Below are 14,694 nucleotides of genomic sequence, written 5' to 3' on the forward strand. Positions count from 1 at the left end.
AGGAGCTGTCATTTTTCCAAGAAGAAGCTCATATTGGTTTCTTTTGGTTTTATTGGTTCTTACTGACTCCATCCAGAAGTACAGAAGTTAAATGCTCACTTGAAAACACCATCAGAAATTCCATGCAAACCCATAGACATCATACCAACAGGATGTCCAATATGTTTCACTGGTTCATAAGTCCCATTGGTCCCTATTGGTTTAGTTTCTGTTGGTTGCAGGGAACCCACTCCAGGGGTGTATCCAGGAATTTTTTCGGGGGGGGGGGGGGGGGGGGGGGTCGTCATCAAAATTTTTGGACCTTTACCTTTGCGAGGTTGCGGAGCGACCGAGCGGGGGGAGGGTGTGGGAGGGGGGTGTTCCCCCTCCCAAATTTGATAATTTGCTGGAACACCACCTGGTCACTTTTTTACTGTTGTAATAGGGTAAAAAGCCCTCGAAAAACAGAAATGTCTTTTACAAAAAGTGGACCTTTTCAAAATTTGGGGAGGTCGTACGACCCTCGCGACCCCCTCTTGCATGTACACCCATGCACTCAGTGCTGGGTCCAACAGGATATTCTGTTAGTCCTATTGGTTTCTGTTGGTTTTGCTGGCATTTGTCAGTTACCAGTGGGAACCAATAATCTGTAGCTAACCATCAGGATGTTCTGCATAGTCCCAAAGTGTACTGGTTGCTGTTGGTTTTGCTCTTTTTTATTGGTTCCCATCACAAGCAATCATGTGTAGCTAACCTATAGATGTGGTCAGTGCCTGGGAGTATCAGGATAACACATTGTAGCCCAAGAATAGTCTTTGGTGTTAATTTGAGTGTATAGGTCTATTGTAATATGATGACTGAGATACTTGTGGAGAATAATGGTTCGATGAATTAATGAAAGCTGACCTCAAATCGTCTGTGCTGTACAGGACTACTCTTCCCGTATGGTGAGGGATTAGACACATTCCTCCCCAGCAATGATGACGTATCCGTTAACGCGACTGCCCTTGAACAGGAGTTTCCATTCTTTGGGACAACTCAAACGTCACTCTACGTGAGTTCTTTGTTTTCACTTTGGCATTTCACTGGAATTTTTGTCCATGTGCATTTTAGGCCTATGTATCTTTGTTTGATGACTGATATCCATTTTAATATTTGTCTTTAACTTTTGCATCCATTCACCATCTTTAAGAACAACCAAGAATCTCTTTTAGTTGATTTTCATTTTCATTATCCTCATAATTTTCTGTCATGTGTATTTTATGAATCTTTGTTAAATTAGCTCTACATACACTTTATCTGTCTTTAATTTTTGCGTCCGTAATCTACATCTTTGCTTGAAATTTCAAGACACTCTGATTATGTATGCACTCTTTATGTTATCGCAACATATACATATGTATTGTAATGACTGGTGTTTGATGTACATTGTACATCTAGGTGTTTAGATTTTTTACATTATAGATGAATTGGCAGCGTTGATTTTAATGTTATTATAGATAGGATGATCATCATGAATACTTGTGGATCAGTTGCAAATTTCATTACTATGGGCCAAATGGCTCAAGTGATTTTCCATTTTCTTGAAAACAGGTGGTGGCCGTTTTCATTTTGAAAATAGGCAGCTGTATTTTGACCAAACTTGGCAAGAATCATTTGGGGCAGGGGAGTAAGGCTGCTTCTGGATGCGAATACCCCATACTCATTTTTCATTTAAATGCAACATTTCTATGCCATTGACAACAGATGAGTGAATTTTGACTGCCATTATCATCATTATCATCACTACACTGTACTTCATTACTATCATAATTTTTTTATTATCATTTCTATAATTATTATTCTTCTTGTTATCATCATCATTACTGTTATTATCATTATCATTATTGTTATTATTATTATTATTATTATTATTATTATTATTGTTATTATCAATATTGTTATTATTTTTATTTTCTTTTTTGCTATTGCTGGTGGTCATCTTTTATGGCTTTATAAAACAAACACTCTACATCCTCTGCATTTGATGTCCCATGTACTCTTGCTGTTCCTTGCAATCAACTCTTTCCTTACTATCCTCCTCACGCAGGTCAATACCAACGGTCTCATCTCCTTTGGTGAGGCGATCACCACCTACACCCCTGTACAGTTTCATCAGGGCATTGACCAGAGCTACATTGCCCCCTTCTGGGGCGACGTCAACACGAACATTGCCGGCACCATCTCGTACCGCCAGAAGACGCGCACGTCCCGCGAGGATTCCGTCTTCCAGGAGGCTGACCGCATCGTCTGCAAGACGCTCCAGCTGCACTTCGACTCGACCTGGCTCCTCATCGCGACTTGGCACGAAGTGGCGTACTTTGGAGCCACAGGCCCTGCGGTAGGTTCCCCACTCGACCAGTCTACTCTGGTCTCAAGATTCATGACATATACATAAAGTGTAGCATCCACTCCCTGGGGAGCAGCCAGCCTGTTGCCAGTTTACAGGCATGCACATGCTGATCAACCAACATTCTCATCCTTTCTGGTATTCATTTTGCACTCCTTTGTGGAGAGCAGTACATACAAATGTAGCAAATTCAAGACTTCAGTGTGCCTCCAAGCAGGGCATCTCCCTGCTCCAATTAGGTATACAAGTCCTTCCCTCAAAGTTCCTCCAAAGAGATCTTGCAATTAGAAAGATTGTGTTCAAGTGAACCCTTGCTTCTTCCCGCGCCAATGGCAATTCTCACCTCTGTGTTTTTTGCAAAGTTCTGTAACCCATTGAGGACAGTTCGATAGCTTAGTTTGCTACAACACGCGTTTCCCACTGACACCTGCCCGAGTATACTCGGGACTCGTTCTCAACGGGTTAAGTTGTGTGGAGAATGAAGAGCATTGTAGGCATGGCTCTCAACAGGAATTTTTTAGTCTACCTGATTTCTTTCTCCAAATGTTGTTATGCACTACTCACAATATCACAATATATTGATGCGTCTGAGTGCGTTTGATCTAACAATCCTTGTACAGTAATAAAAGTCAGTATACCTTTCTTTGCCAAATGAATAGGGACTGCCATATCCTTCTCTTCACCGTGATTCTTTTGATTCCTTCAGGATGACTGCCATATTCTTCTTCCTGAGTGGGGTTGATCTAACATACATTGCAGTTGGTCTCTCTGTTTGATGTGTTAATGCTCTTTGGGGACCATGTAACCGCTAGCATGCAACTTAATGACAAGCCTTTTCCATTGTCATATAATATTTCCCCCTGAATTTGTGGCCTTCTTGTAAATTGGAGAGGCAAGTCAAGAACAACACTGCCTCTGTCCAACAATAAAGCCATACTGACACAATCTGTATTGGGGAGATAGAGTATTCACTCCTTGTCAGCTATTTTCCAGACATCTTGTACAGTCAGAGAGACATGTTTGACTGAAATGATAATATGATTAAATTTGTCATTGCTGGTAATGAGGTGATAGAATAAAAAACAAAACAAACTGAAAGAGTTGTTTAAAAAAAGTATCATAGAAGTTATTTTTGTAGAGAGTGATGTTGTTGTCTTTTGTGTGCAGAGGAACACTTTCCAAGTGGTGCTGGTCACTGATGGGACACTCTCGTTTGCCATCTTCAACTACGAGGACATCAACTGGACAACGGGTACAGCTAGTGATGGGTCAGCAGAGACAGGTCTTGGGGGAACACCTGCCATGGTGAGTGACCAGTGCTACAGCTTGGACAAGTTAACTAGTTAGTGACCAATGAGTGACCAATGTGTTGCTGTCCTGCAGGAATCTTCCTTTCTGTGTCGCATGGATGAATTGACTTGTTAGTGATCAATGAGTGACCAGTGTGAGACTAAACTTCAAGAAATCTTCCTTTAGTGTGCTGCAAGGATATTAAAGTTAATGGTTAGTGACCAAGTGAGTGATCAGTGTGCTGTTGTCCAGTAGAGATCTTCCGTTGCGTGCAGCACAGGACAAGTTGACGACATTTGTAGTTTATAGTGAGCAGTGAGTGATTAGTGTGTGGGACTATAACCTGGAGAAATTACCCTTAGCGTGCAGCAAGGATAAGCTGACTAGTTAGGGACCAATGATGGATCAGTATGCAGCCCTGTTGTAGTGTTGTGAATATTTTCCTTTGTGTGCCCCACAGACAAGTTGACTAGATGGTGACCAGTGAGTGACCAATGTGCTGTTGTCCTGTAGAAATCTTCCTCTCTGTGTTGTACACCTTCCCCCCTTTTTTGCCCATGATACTCACTTTTGGCTCATCTTTTTTGGCCTAATGACGCATGCAATAATAGTACAGTACATTTATATTCATTTCATGGAAACATACTGTATAAGTGGTTATTTTTGTGAGGGTTTAATTTTCGCGAATTTAACAACACGCGAAAATGTCGCCATACACTAAAGTAACAATGCACGCAAGATAGCATTGGTGTCAATTCGCGAAAACAACATCTTGCGAAAATGTTTGTGACCTTCTAAATTCGTGAAAATAACAGCTTATACAGTAATAGCTTTCAATTTAGAGAGCGATGCTGGTGAGTGGTGTAAAGCTACATTGTATAAAAAAAGGATTTTGTTCCTAGATTACTTGATTTTGGAGGAATTGTTTTATTACAGATGAGGTGCAAAGATCTTATGACATCTAGTTTCTATCACTAATGTTTCATAGAATATGTTAATAGGAAGAGCTTTTTATCATTTTCTTTTTTAATTGCATGTGAACTGGCCAAAAATATTTCACCGTAAGTACTTATGGCTCAGAAGTTTTCCTGGATTTTGTACTGAGAAATTATTGGATCCACAGTAGCTTGAATTGTAACTTTAAAATGCGATGAAAAGATGAGAATGGAAAGAGCCAAATTATGGAGTAGCTAACTGCCAAAATTCCAAAAGTCCAAAAGTCCAATTGTTATGGGTTCACTTGCAAACTCATTTCTCTTTCTGTCAGGCTGGATACAACGCCGGTGACGGCGAAATCTATTACAAGATCCCAGGTTCTTGGACGGCTGACATAGTCAACATCGATGGCGGAACAAACACGGACACAGTTGGGCGCTGGGTACTTGAAATTGACCATGTCAAAGACACTTCCACATATTTCAAAGGTAGACCTGTTCCATACCTTTGCAGTGGATCCATAATTGCATGAATCAAGTCTTCTTTGCAAATGAGAAGTGGGATATTTGTTTTAACCCACAGTACTAGGCAAAAATTTGTAATTTTTCCTATTTCAAGATTTATATTTCCCCATCCCACAAAATAGTTACCCCCTTTTTTTTTTATGGGTTCGTAAATAAAAAAAAAAAACATATGAAGAGTTTGTTTGCAAAAACCGACTAGTCCATATTTGCCAAATGGAGATATTTGCGATTAAAGGTCAAGAAAAATAGAGAGAATAATAGGAAAATGTTTGCTTCTTTTGACCATAATTTCAAAAATATACCTTTATATGTAGTGACCAATATATCATTTAAAAGGTATTATTTTGTACCTTATGACAGAGATCGTATTTCAAAACCTTCAAAAATGGACTTGATCAGTTTTTGCAAACAAACCCTTCATATATTAGCATTTTTATTTTAAGTATGAGCTTTGCCAATTTATGATTCCAGTACAGTGGCATGTATAAAGAGTTACGTTGTTTGTGTTTAATTCTTTATCCATGACTCTCTGCTCAAAGTTGTAGGATACAGACATCATTCATTCTTCATCATGGATTGATGAATACCACGACTGAGATGGAATTTTTGGTAGCATCACAACTGTTTCTCAAGTTTATGTGAAGCTTCTAAAGGGCTAGGAACTTCCCAACATCGTGATTTGCATCCTCATTGTGGTTGTTTTTTTCACTTTGAACAAATGAATTCATATCTTTTTTGTGAAACTTCTAAAGGGCATGGAACTTCCCAACATCCTGTCCTTGCATGTTTGCTTTTCACTCTGAACAAATGCATTCATATCTACAGTAGATATCCCCTGCTGAACCCAAAGTAGAATAGGGGGGGGGGGGGGCAGGGGGGCTCCTAGGTCCCCGCTCCATATCTCAACCATCAACCTTGTGGTCACTACAAAAATCAGCACACACATTGCCTGCAATCTAACCTACAAAACTGTAGCATTGATTTTCCAAAATTATAATTATTCTAGCTAATGGTTGCATGAAATCGGACTTTGTGTTAGGCTGTATAAATTACTTCTAAAATAAGGCTCCAAAATTGCACATTTTTTGGTGTACATATTACTTTTAGTGTCCTTAGCAGATGAAAGAGAAAAAAATGTGCCATCAATAAGAATTTAAATATTTTAATGTTTTTATGCCTCCGCCACAAAGTGGTGCCGGAGGCATTATGTTTTCGGGTTGTCCGTCCGTCCATACGTACGTCCGTCCGCTTTCGTTTACGCGATAACTTGAGTAATGTTTACTGGAATTTTACCAAACTTGGTCCAAGTATGAAGTATGATGAGGAAATTAGTTGATTAGATTTTGGGTGAAATCGGCTAAAGGTCAAAGGTCAAGGTCAAATCATGAAATTGTATCTTTTACGCGATAACTCAAGACTGGATGGAGCAAATTTCACCAAACTTTGTTTGAGGATGATGTATGATGGAACAATTACTTGATTAGTTTTTCAGTGAAATCGGACAGAGGTCAAAGGTCAAAGATCAAGGTCAAATCCTAAAATTTATCTGTCTACGTGATAACTCAAAACTTGATGAAGCAGCTTTCACCAAACTTGGTCCAAGGATGATGTATGATGGGACAACTAGTTGAATAGATTTTAGTGACATTGGCAAGAGGTCAAAGGTCAAAAGGTCAAGGTCAAATGCTGCAAATGTTGCAATTTCCCCCATATCTATGCAATACCCGAAGGCATTTTCTTAAAACTTGGTGTGGACGTGTGCTACTGCGTAAAGATTCTCCAGAGAGAGTTTCATGTCATAAGGTCAAAGGTCAAAAGGTCAAAGGTTAGGTGAAAATGTTGCAATATCACTTTTCTCGCAAATGGTTCAATGTATTTTCATGGAACTTGGTACATACGCATGTACTGTCTGGCAGGGATTCTCTAGGGAATTTAGGGGTCATGGGTCAATAGTCAGGGGTCAAAGGTCAAGGTCAACTCCTCAAAATTTTACTATTTCCCTCATATACTAGTATATGCAATGTTTGCATTATTAGTGTCAAAACTTAGTACATGCATTACCTAATGGAGATTCTCCAGGAAATTTCCAGCCAGAAGGTCAAAGGTCAAAGGTTAAGGGTCAAAGACCAGGTTTCAATGCCCCCCCCCCCCCCAAAAAAAAAATATATATATATTTTGTACCGTTATCACACTCTTTCTTCATACCTTTGAAATTACTCAATGCATAAACTTCCCCCAAATTCCCCAAATATGTGTACCTGCACTCTTAGAAAATTATGGCAAACCCAGTTCAAGACATTTCTGACAAACCTGTCATTTCAATATTTTGCCAGTTCTGTGAAAATGTCATGGATCACACATTGTGAAGACATTGTACTATACGCCTATTGGGAGAATCATGCATTATGGCGGAGGCATCAGTCGCCATAGCGACATGTCTAGTTTTAAATTTTTAATGTTTTTTATTTTTAGACTTCTTGTCTTTTTATTGATTTTTTGCTGAAATTTGTTGACGACACTGTTTCAAGCAGGAAAATATTTCATTATTAATTTTAATCAATAAAAGCAAAAATAATCATGCTTTCATGAAATCTGACTGCATATGAAAAATGTTTTTGAGCAATTTTTGATCTGACATGCAGGTAAATATTTAAAATGTATGTGTGCAGTAACCTCAAAATCGCGCACTAGGGTGTTGCATATTATGGTGTCAAAAGATGCCAAGAGACTTGAAAGTAAAAAAGTCATGAAACATCGCAGCAATACACAGTTTTTGGCAATGGCAACATACAATGTGAAATGTTGATGGGGGTCTCCAAGCCCCCACCCCATCCCCAACTGAGATGATTTTGTGCATTTAATTTTGTGTATTGATAACAAGATAGCTGCTGTCACGCTACGTGAAACTGCATTGTATGCATGTACATGTTTGTAGATACGCTTCCTGTCATCTTGCTTCGAGTAGTTTGGGCATTAATTGTGACGGCAAATCATCTCGAAAAGTTTCCAGCGAAACTTCCCTTAATAGTATACAAAAAATGCACAGATAAGAGGGCACCAGTGGAGATGCACTGAACTCATGGGTATTTAGTAAATGGTGTAACATGCATGAGGTACAGCCGAGTGCATGTTGCACAACATTGTGAATACCTGAGAGTGAGCGGCATTTCCACTAACGTCACAAACTTATACCCTGTGCATTATTTGTTTTATAAAAAGAGTAAAGAATTAACAGCATTTTTTTTATGTACCTCTACGGGTGAATATCAATCAGTTATGTACATTGTCGGTCCTGGAGTGGCCAGAAAACAGGTCAGACACACACACACACACAAATTTGCTGTTTTTTCCCCCCGTTTTTGACCCAAATAGGTCAACTGATCACAGGACACAAACGATTCACCAACTGCCTGAGGGTGGCCAGAGCTCTTCAGGTTGAGGGTCTGGTTGACGGGATCGACATCGATGAGGGGGTGATGCTCAGTGGTAGGCTGATCTACCAATGAAAACAAACATTTTCCAGAACAAAGTACTGTCTATAGGAGGAGTTTACCATGCAATTACTCAAGTCAATTTGACCAAGATACAAAACAAAACACAAAACTCAAACAAAACAAACCAGCAGATATGGAAATAGATAAGAGTAAAACTTTGTGTATAAAGAAATCTTAAACACTGGCATTGCATTATTCTCTCATCAAGTTGATGTAGTGGTCTTGAACACAGGACATGTGCACTCAGATATCATGCACCCTTCTCATATATTGATAATGTCTTACAATGATTCTTTTTGAACTTGTGATTTAAGAGTCATCAAACAAAATATACAATTGTATGTTTTGATGTATATGAATATAATGTTTGAAAATATGTTATATACTGTAAAAGTGGAAATTTTCGCGCATTTCGCGCAATCAGAAACTAGCGCGAAAATAAAAGCACGCGGGTATTTTTGCTTGCCATATGTTCCTGTAGTTGATGTCTTCATACCGCGAAATTAAAAACATGCGAAACTCTTCTTATCCGGCTGAGCGCGAAAAATTAGTCGCGCGAAAATATCCATTTTTACAGTATACATGCACATACACACATATGACATATTTACCTATATATCCTGTTATACATGTATATCTCAGCGGATATATCTATGAGTCCTTTACTGTATCCCTCTGTATTTTTAAATTATTTCCTTCATACAATGTTTGCCCACAGCAAGTTGCACTATTGGGGCAGACAAGGTGTTTGAAGATGGAATCACCATAGAGGGTGACATTCACACTTCGGGGGAGGTCGACGGAGTGGACGTGTCTGACCTTGCCCCAAAGGTTATGACCCTCAACACCCGGCAGTCCGTTCAAGGTAAACAAGAGTGTGAGTGACGAGGGCATTGTGTCTCTCATACGACATTAAGTATTGAAGTGGTTTGATAGCGAGGTTGCTCGAGTCGTGAAGTTCTGTACTTTCTTGTCAGGTGCCGACTCCAACCCCATTACAGCTGTATGTGTTAAACTGGAGATTCTTGTGATTGTATATTTCAAGAACAATTACTGACCCCTTGCTAAATACACTTTAGTGATGGGTTAGAGTTAAGATTAGGGTATTGGTTAGCTTTAGAATTTGGGTTAGGATCAGGGTTAGGTTGAGGATTAGGATAAGTAGGGTTAGCTTCAGGGTTAGGTTGAGGATTAGGATTAGGGTTAGCTTCAGGGGAAGGGTCTCGGGTAAGTCCAGGGGTAATTGTCTTGGAACCCTTGAGATTGGACTCCTTGGCAAACTGGAAACTCTGCCGTGCAAACTTCCACACATCGCTAGCATGAAGTGTGACATCCCTTTTGGCCAGTATTCAGCTCTGCGGTTGCAGTTATGGTAAAAAGTGGTATTAAGTTCATCTTTAATGGGAAAACCTGCTGCTAGTGTGGGAGAAGTTCGAAGTCAGACTGGAGAGCGGGAGATTTTGCTAAACGGGTCGCAAAGCGAGAGATCTCCTGCCAAAGGTGGAGAGTTAATGTCATACATCATACTATGATCTCGGACTAGAGATGGCAAAACAATGTACAATGTATGCCGAAAATTCATGAAAATTGTAAGTCTAAGTGTAATCTAAACCTTGACCAAATCTTGAAATCAGTATAAGCCATTCCGTTACTGAGATATGATGCCCCCTCCCAGTGGGAATTGTTCAAATTTTGTTGGCAAAACAACGTAAGCGATGATACGCTTGCTCCTGCTCAGCACACGTCGGGCATGGACTTGGCCAAACAACGTATCTACATGCAATACGTTGTTTTGCCATCTATACATATACGCAGTAATTACAAATACATTGTAGGCTGCGTCTGCGTGCGGCTGCAGAAGCGTGCGCATATTGACATTGGTGGACATTATATGCGCGCCAGCGATTGAGACTTACATAGTTTTGCTGTAGCAATGGCAATAGCGTGGTTATGTTGAGACGGCAAAACAACATATGTCTGATTAAATGCAAATTATTCTGAAAATAAAGGGTCTAGTTGAATCAATTTGCATTCATTGTATTACTGATAATGTTGGTCCTTCTAGGATAAGATATGAAGTGTTTAACAAAAACAGAAAAAGAGCTGTAGGTTTGCGAAACTTCAAATTTGATTTACTGGAAATGATGTTGGATGTGAATTGGTTGTTTTGCCATCTCAAGGCTGACCTGCTTGTGCACTGTGTTATAGAATTTTCAGTTGTCATCAACATCATCCAGTCCTGTACACAATCTCTCGATCATCACATGATGATATATTCCACTTGCAGGGGACATCACTTTTAGCAACCCTCTCACAGCAAACAGAAATGTCAACGTCCAAGGGAATGTCAATGGCAAGGACTTGAGCGTCTTTGAGGCGGATGCCGTCTACAAAAATGAGAAAACAGGTATGATTTGAAAACAAGTGTGATATAGCCATGATTTTTTAGGAAAATTTCTGTTACTGGAACAATTAAAGACAGACAAATAGATTTTTGCTTTTCTTTAGAACAAGGCATAGTACCAAAAAACACTTGTAAGTGGCAACAGATATGATATAGGTATGATTTTTAGGAAAATTTCTGTTACTGGAACAAAGACAGACAAATGGATTTTTATTTTCTTTAGAACAAGCCATAATACCAAGAAACGCTTGTAAGTGGCAACCACAAAATTAGTGTAGCAGTCAGGGCTTTGATGCAGAGTGAACTATGACTTGATTTGATGATGACGATGATGACGATGATGATGATGATGATGATGATGATGATATGGATGAGGATGTTGATGATGATGATGTTGACGAGGATGGGGATGATGTTGATGATGATGATCCATAGCATTTGCATAGCGCCACATGTCTGTTGTAGAAATGTTCAAAGGCACAGACTCATCCAAGAGAGTAAATTAGCAACTGAATGCCTGGTGAAGAAGGTGTGTCTTGAGTGAGGCTTTGAAGGTTTCCTACAAGCACCACACATGGGCAGTAAGAATAATGAATGAAGTCTCGCTAACGTCCATTCAGTTTTGCTGTAATGTTTGGTTGAAGGTATGGCATCCTTGAAAACTTTCAAACATGTCTAACTTTTGTAGGTCTTCTACCAATGAGCCCCATATTTTTCTGTTCACCTTCACCCCCATTCACCTAGAACAAGTCATAACGGCGGCCAAAACATTCACGGATTCTGTCAGTGTTTCCACTGGTCACATCACCTTCAGTGGTTCCGTGAACACGCATGACCTGAGCTCAGATTTCTTGGATCTCTCTACTGCCCAAACTGTCTCAGGTATGCCCAGTGATATCCCGTCTTATCTAACATTATATTGGCTAGCACGGAAGGAGACATTATACAGATGATGCCCTTTTAGAGGTGTAATAAAACACCAGACATCCACACAGGAGTTATACTCTGCCCAAGAGATCATATTTTCCCAAAGCATGCAGTGCTTCAGATGAAAGTCTGCAGAAAAGTGCAACTCCAGAGGGACTGCCCAGTGTTACATTGTACATCACTATGAAAGATGAGGCAATGTTGTTATGTCATATGATCTGCTTATTGAATACACATCTTATCATTTGAGCCGAAACATTGGCAGCTGCTCAGATTTTTGAATTGTATGGATTTCCTGATGTCATGTCACAATAATAATTTCAATCCTTGCTGCATTAGTCAAGTGATTGCACTATAACCAGTTACTGACCAATATTTCTATAGACTGTGCAGTACCAGAAATTATCATCTATATAGGACGTTTTAGCGGCGCATTAAAAACGCGTATTGTAGTCCGCTCAATTTTTACCGTTCAATATCAGAGCATATTGAACGAAATGCATAGGCCAACGTATTAATTCTCCATAGGCTACCGTTGTTACTTGCCGTTCAAGATCACACCATATTCAATTCTGTCTCGTCTATTGCGCGAGCGCTTGCTGAATGCGCAAACGCTTGCTACTAGTGTGCGTCATTTTGTTTTATAAAATGGGTTCAAGAATGTAGCCAATAGGAAGCGCTGAAATGAGACACACCTCCTTCCTTTACTTCAGTACAACTGCACTGCCTGTAATCCTATGGTAGATTGCCGATCGTCTGTGCGCGCGGCGGCTCCTTTGATGAATTGCATGCATACGCGTACGCGCTGTCAATCCTGTAAACAACTTCTAGTTCGGGCTGCCGGCCGGCCGGCCTGTCTTCCCTTGTGCATAACATATGTGGCGTACGTACGTACGTATACTGTACTATACGTACACTTTGTACAGTACAGTAGACCAAGCGTTATGGGACCGGACGCGTACATGGAGTCACTTTGAAGAGCAAATCCAACGATTTAGCAGGTTAATTCTCACGCCGTTTTCAGAGTATGTTGTCTAGTAGGCCTATATGAGGAGTCTATATCAAGTCTTTAAGGTAAAGGGTGCATATTCTATGCAAAATAAGTAAGTTTTCATGCGGGTGTCCGGAAACCCAACCCCCCATTATACTTATACTGTATGTGCGGGACTTCCGCGAGTGCGACGTGCGTAAAAGTTAGGGACGAACATCTTCGGACGTCTTGACCCACAAAGGTACGTGAAAAACGCTGAAAAATTTTCGACCCATTTTATAAAACAAATGATGCACAGGATTATTTCGTGGCATTAGTGTAGGCGTAGCTCACTCTCGGGTATTTACAATGTAGTGCAACATGCACTCGGCTTCGCCTCGTGCATGTTTCACAATTGTAAAAACCCTCGAGTGCACTACGCCTACACTAACGCACTCTATCCTGTGCATCATTTGTATAACAATTCACAAGCGCGCAAACATCTTGCTAGTTGTTTGTTTCATTCGCAGTTTTAGGGGCTTCCCCTTTTCAGCGCTTGGATGTGACTGCCGAGTCAACTTCCAAGACGAGTGGAAGCCGCGTAATTTTGTGCAGTTTATGCTTGCTCTACTTGATTGTATAGATGATAATAATTATATTGGATGGCCTTGATTCATGGAATACCAGGGAATATTGCACTCGTTAGGGTCAATATTGCACTCATCTTCGATTCGTGCAATATTGGCCGTAACTCGTGCAATATTCCCTGGTATCCCATTCATAGCCATCCAATATAATATAAGTATTGCTTAACAATATGATGTATTCCTCGAGAGGTATGTATCATTATGTCAATAATGATTGTTACATACTTGGTCATCCATACAAAGGGTAATAGTCATGACAACTGACAAAAAAATATGTAAAGTGACCAAAATGACATTCTGCTGGACATTGAAAGAAATTAGAAGTGGAAACATGGTCTGTTTTGTATTGCATCTAATTCAAACTTTTCTTTCCATAGAGTGTACATAATACAAACAGAGAAAGAGGACTACCAATAACTGCTCTTGTACTCAAACAAGGTATTATTCTGTTTTGTTGGTTTTATGACAGGAGCAAAAACATTTACTGACGGTTTCCAGGCCTCAGCCCATATGGATGTTGGAGGGACTGTGGACGGAGTGACCATCGAAACTCTATGGTCCTCGGCTGCATTGACGACTAGAGATGAGACTTTGGGCGGAGACAAGGTTCCTCGATCTCTACATACTTTTGCTCAATGCGATCTTTTTGTGCCACCTTGTAAACCTGTAGTTTGCCACATTATTCTGAGGCTAGCTGCATTGCAAAAGCGCTTTTGGAAAGCATTCCGTTCTTGAAAGCACAGCAACTTTTTATAGAAGCATTTATATTAGACATGCACTGCAGTTGCAGAGAAAATTGCAAGCTTTGGTGTGATGTAAATTCTAGGACAAAGCTATGGCTGCTTATCTTATAAATGCAGTCCTCATAACAAATTGTTTTTGTGCCTGATCGTGCGGCCGAGCAATTAATATGCTAAGATGACAAGTCGTTGACTTGATTGGGTTGACTTGATCGACTGGAGGGAACATGGCACACAAAGAGTTAACTGTTTTTTTTTTTTTTAACTCTGTATCTTTTCTAGTCTATTCAGTCAGTATTGTAAGCTAATTTCTTATTCTTACCATTCTAGAAAGTCTTGTAGTGCAACATGATTTCTCTGTTTTTAATAGATAATTATAAAAATTTGATATACA

At 39.9% G+C, this 14,694-nt stretch overlaps 1 pseudogene; it reads left to right on the forward strand.

Moving 5' to 3' along the window:
* LOC139720131 (uncharacterized) overlaps positions 1-14,694 on the forward strand; it is a 77,787-nt pseudogene that overhangs the window by 28,971 nt on the left and 34,122 nt on the right.

This window comes from Diadema antillarum, unplaced genomic scaffold (assembly GCF_040938485.1).
Source record: "Diadema antillarum isolate AM-2024a unplaced genomic scaffold, OU_Dant_1.0 scf00000122, whole genome shotgun sequence".
Taxonomy (NCBI): Eukaryota; Metazoa; Echinodermata; class Echinoidea; order Diadematoida; family Diadematidae; genus Diadema; species Diadema antillarum.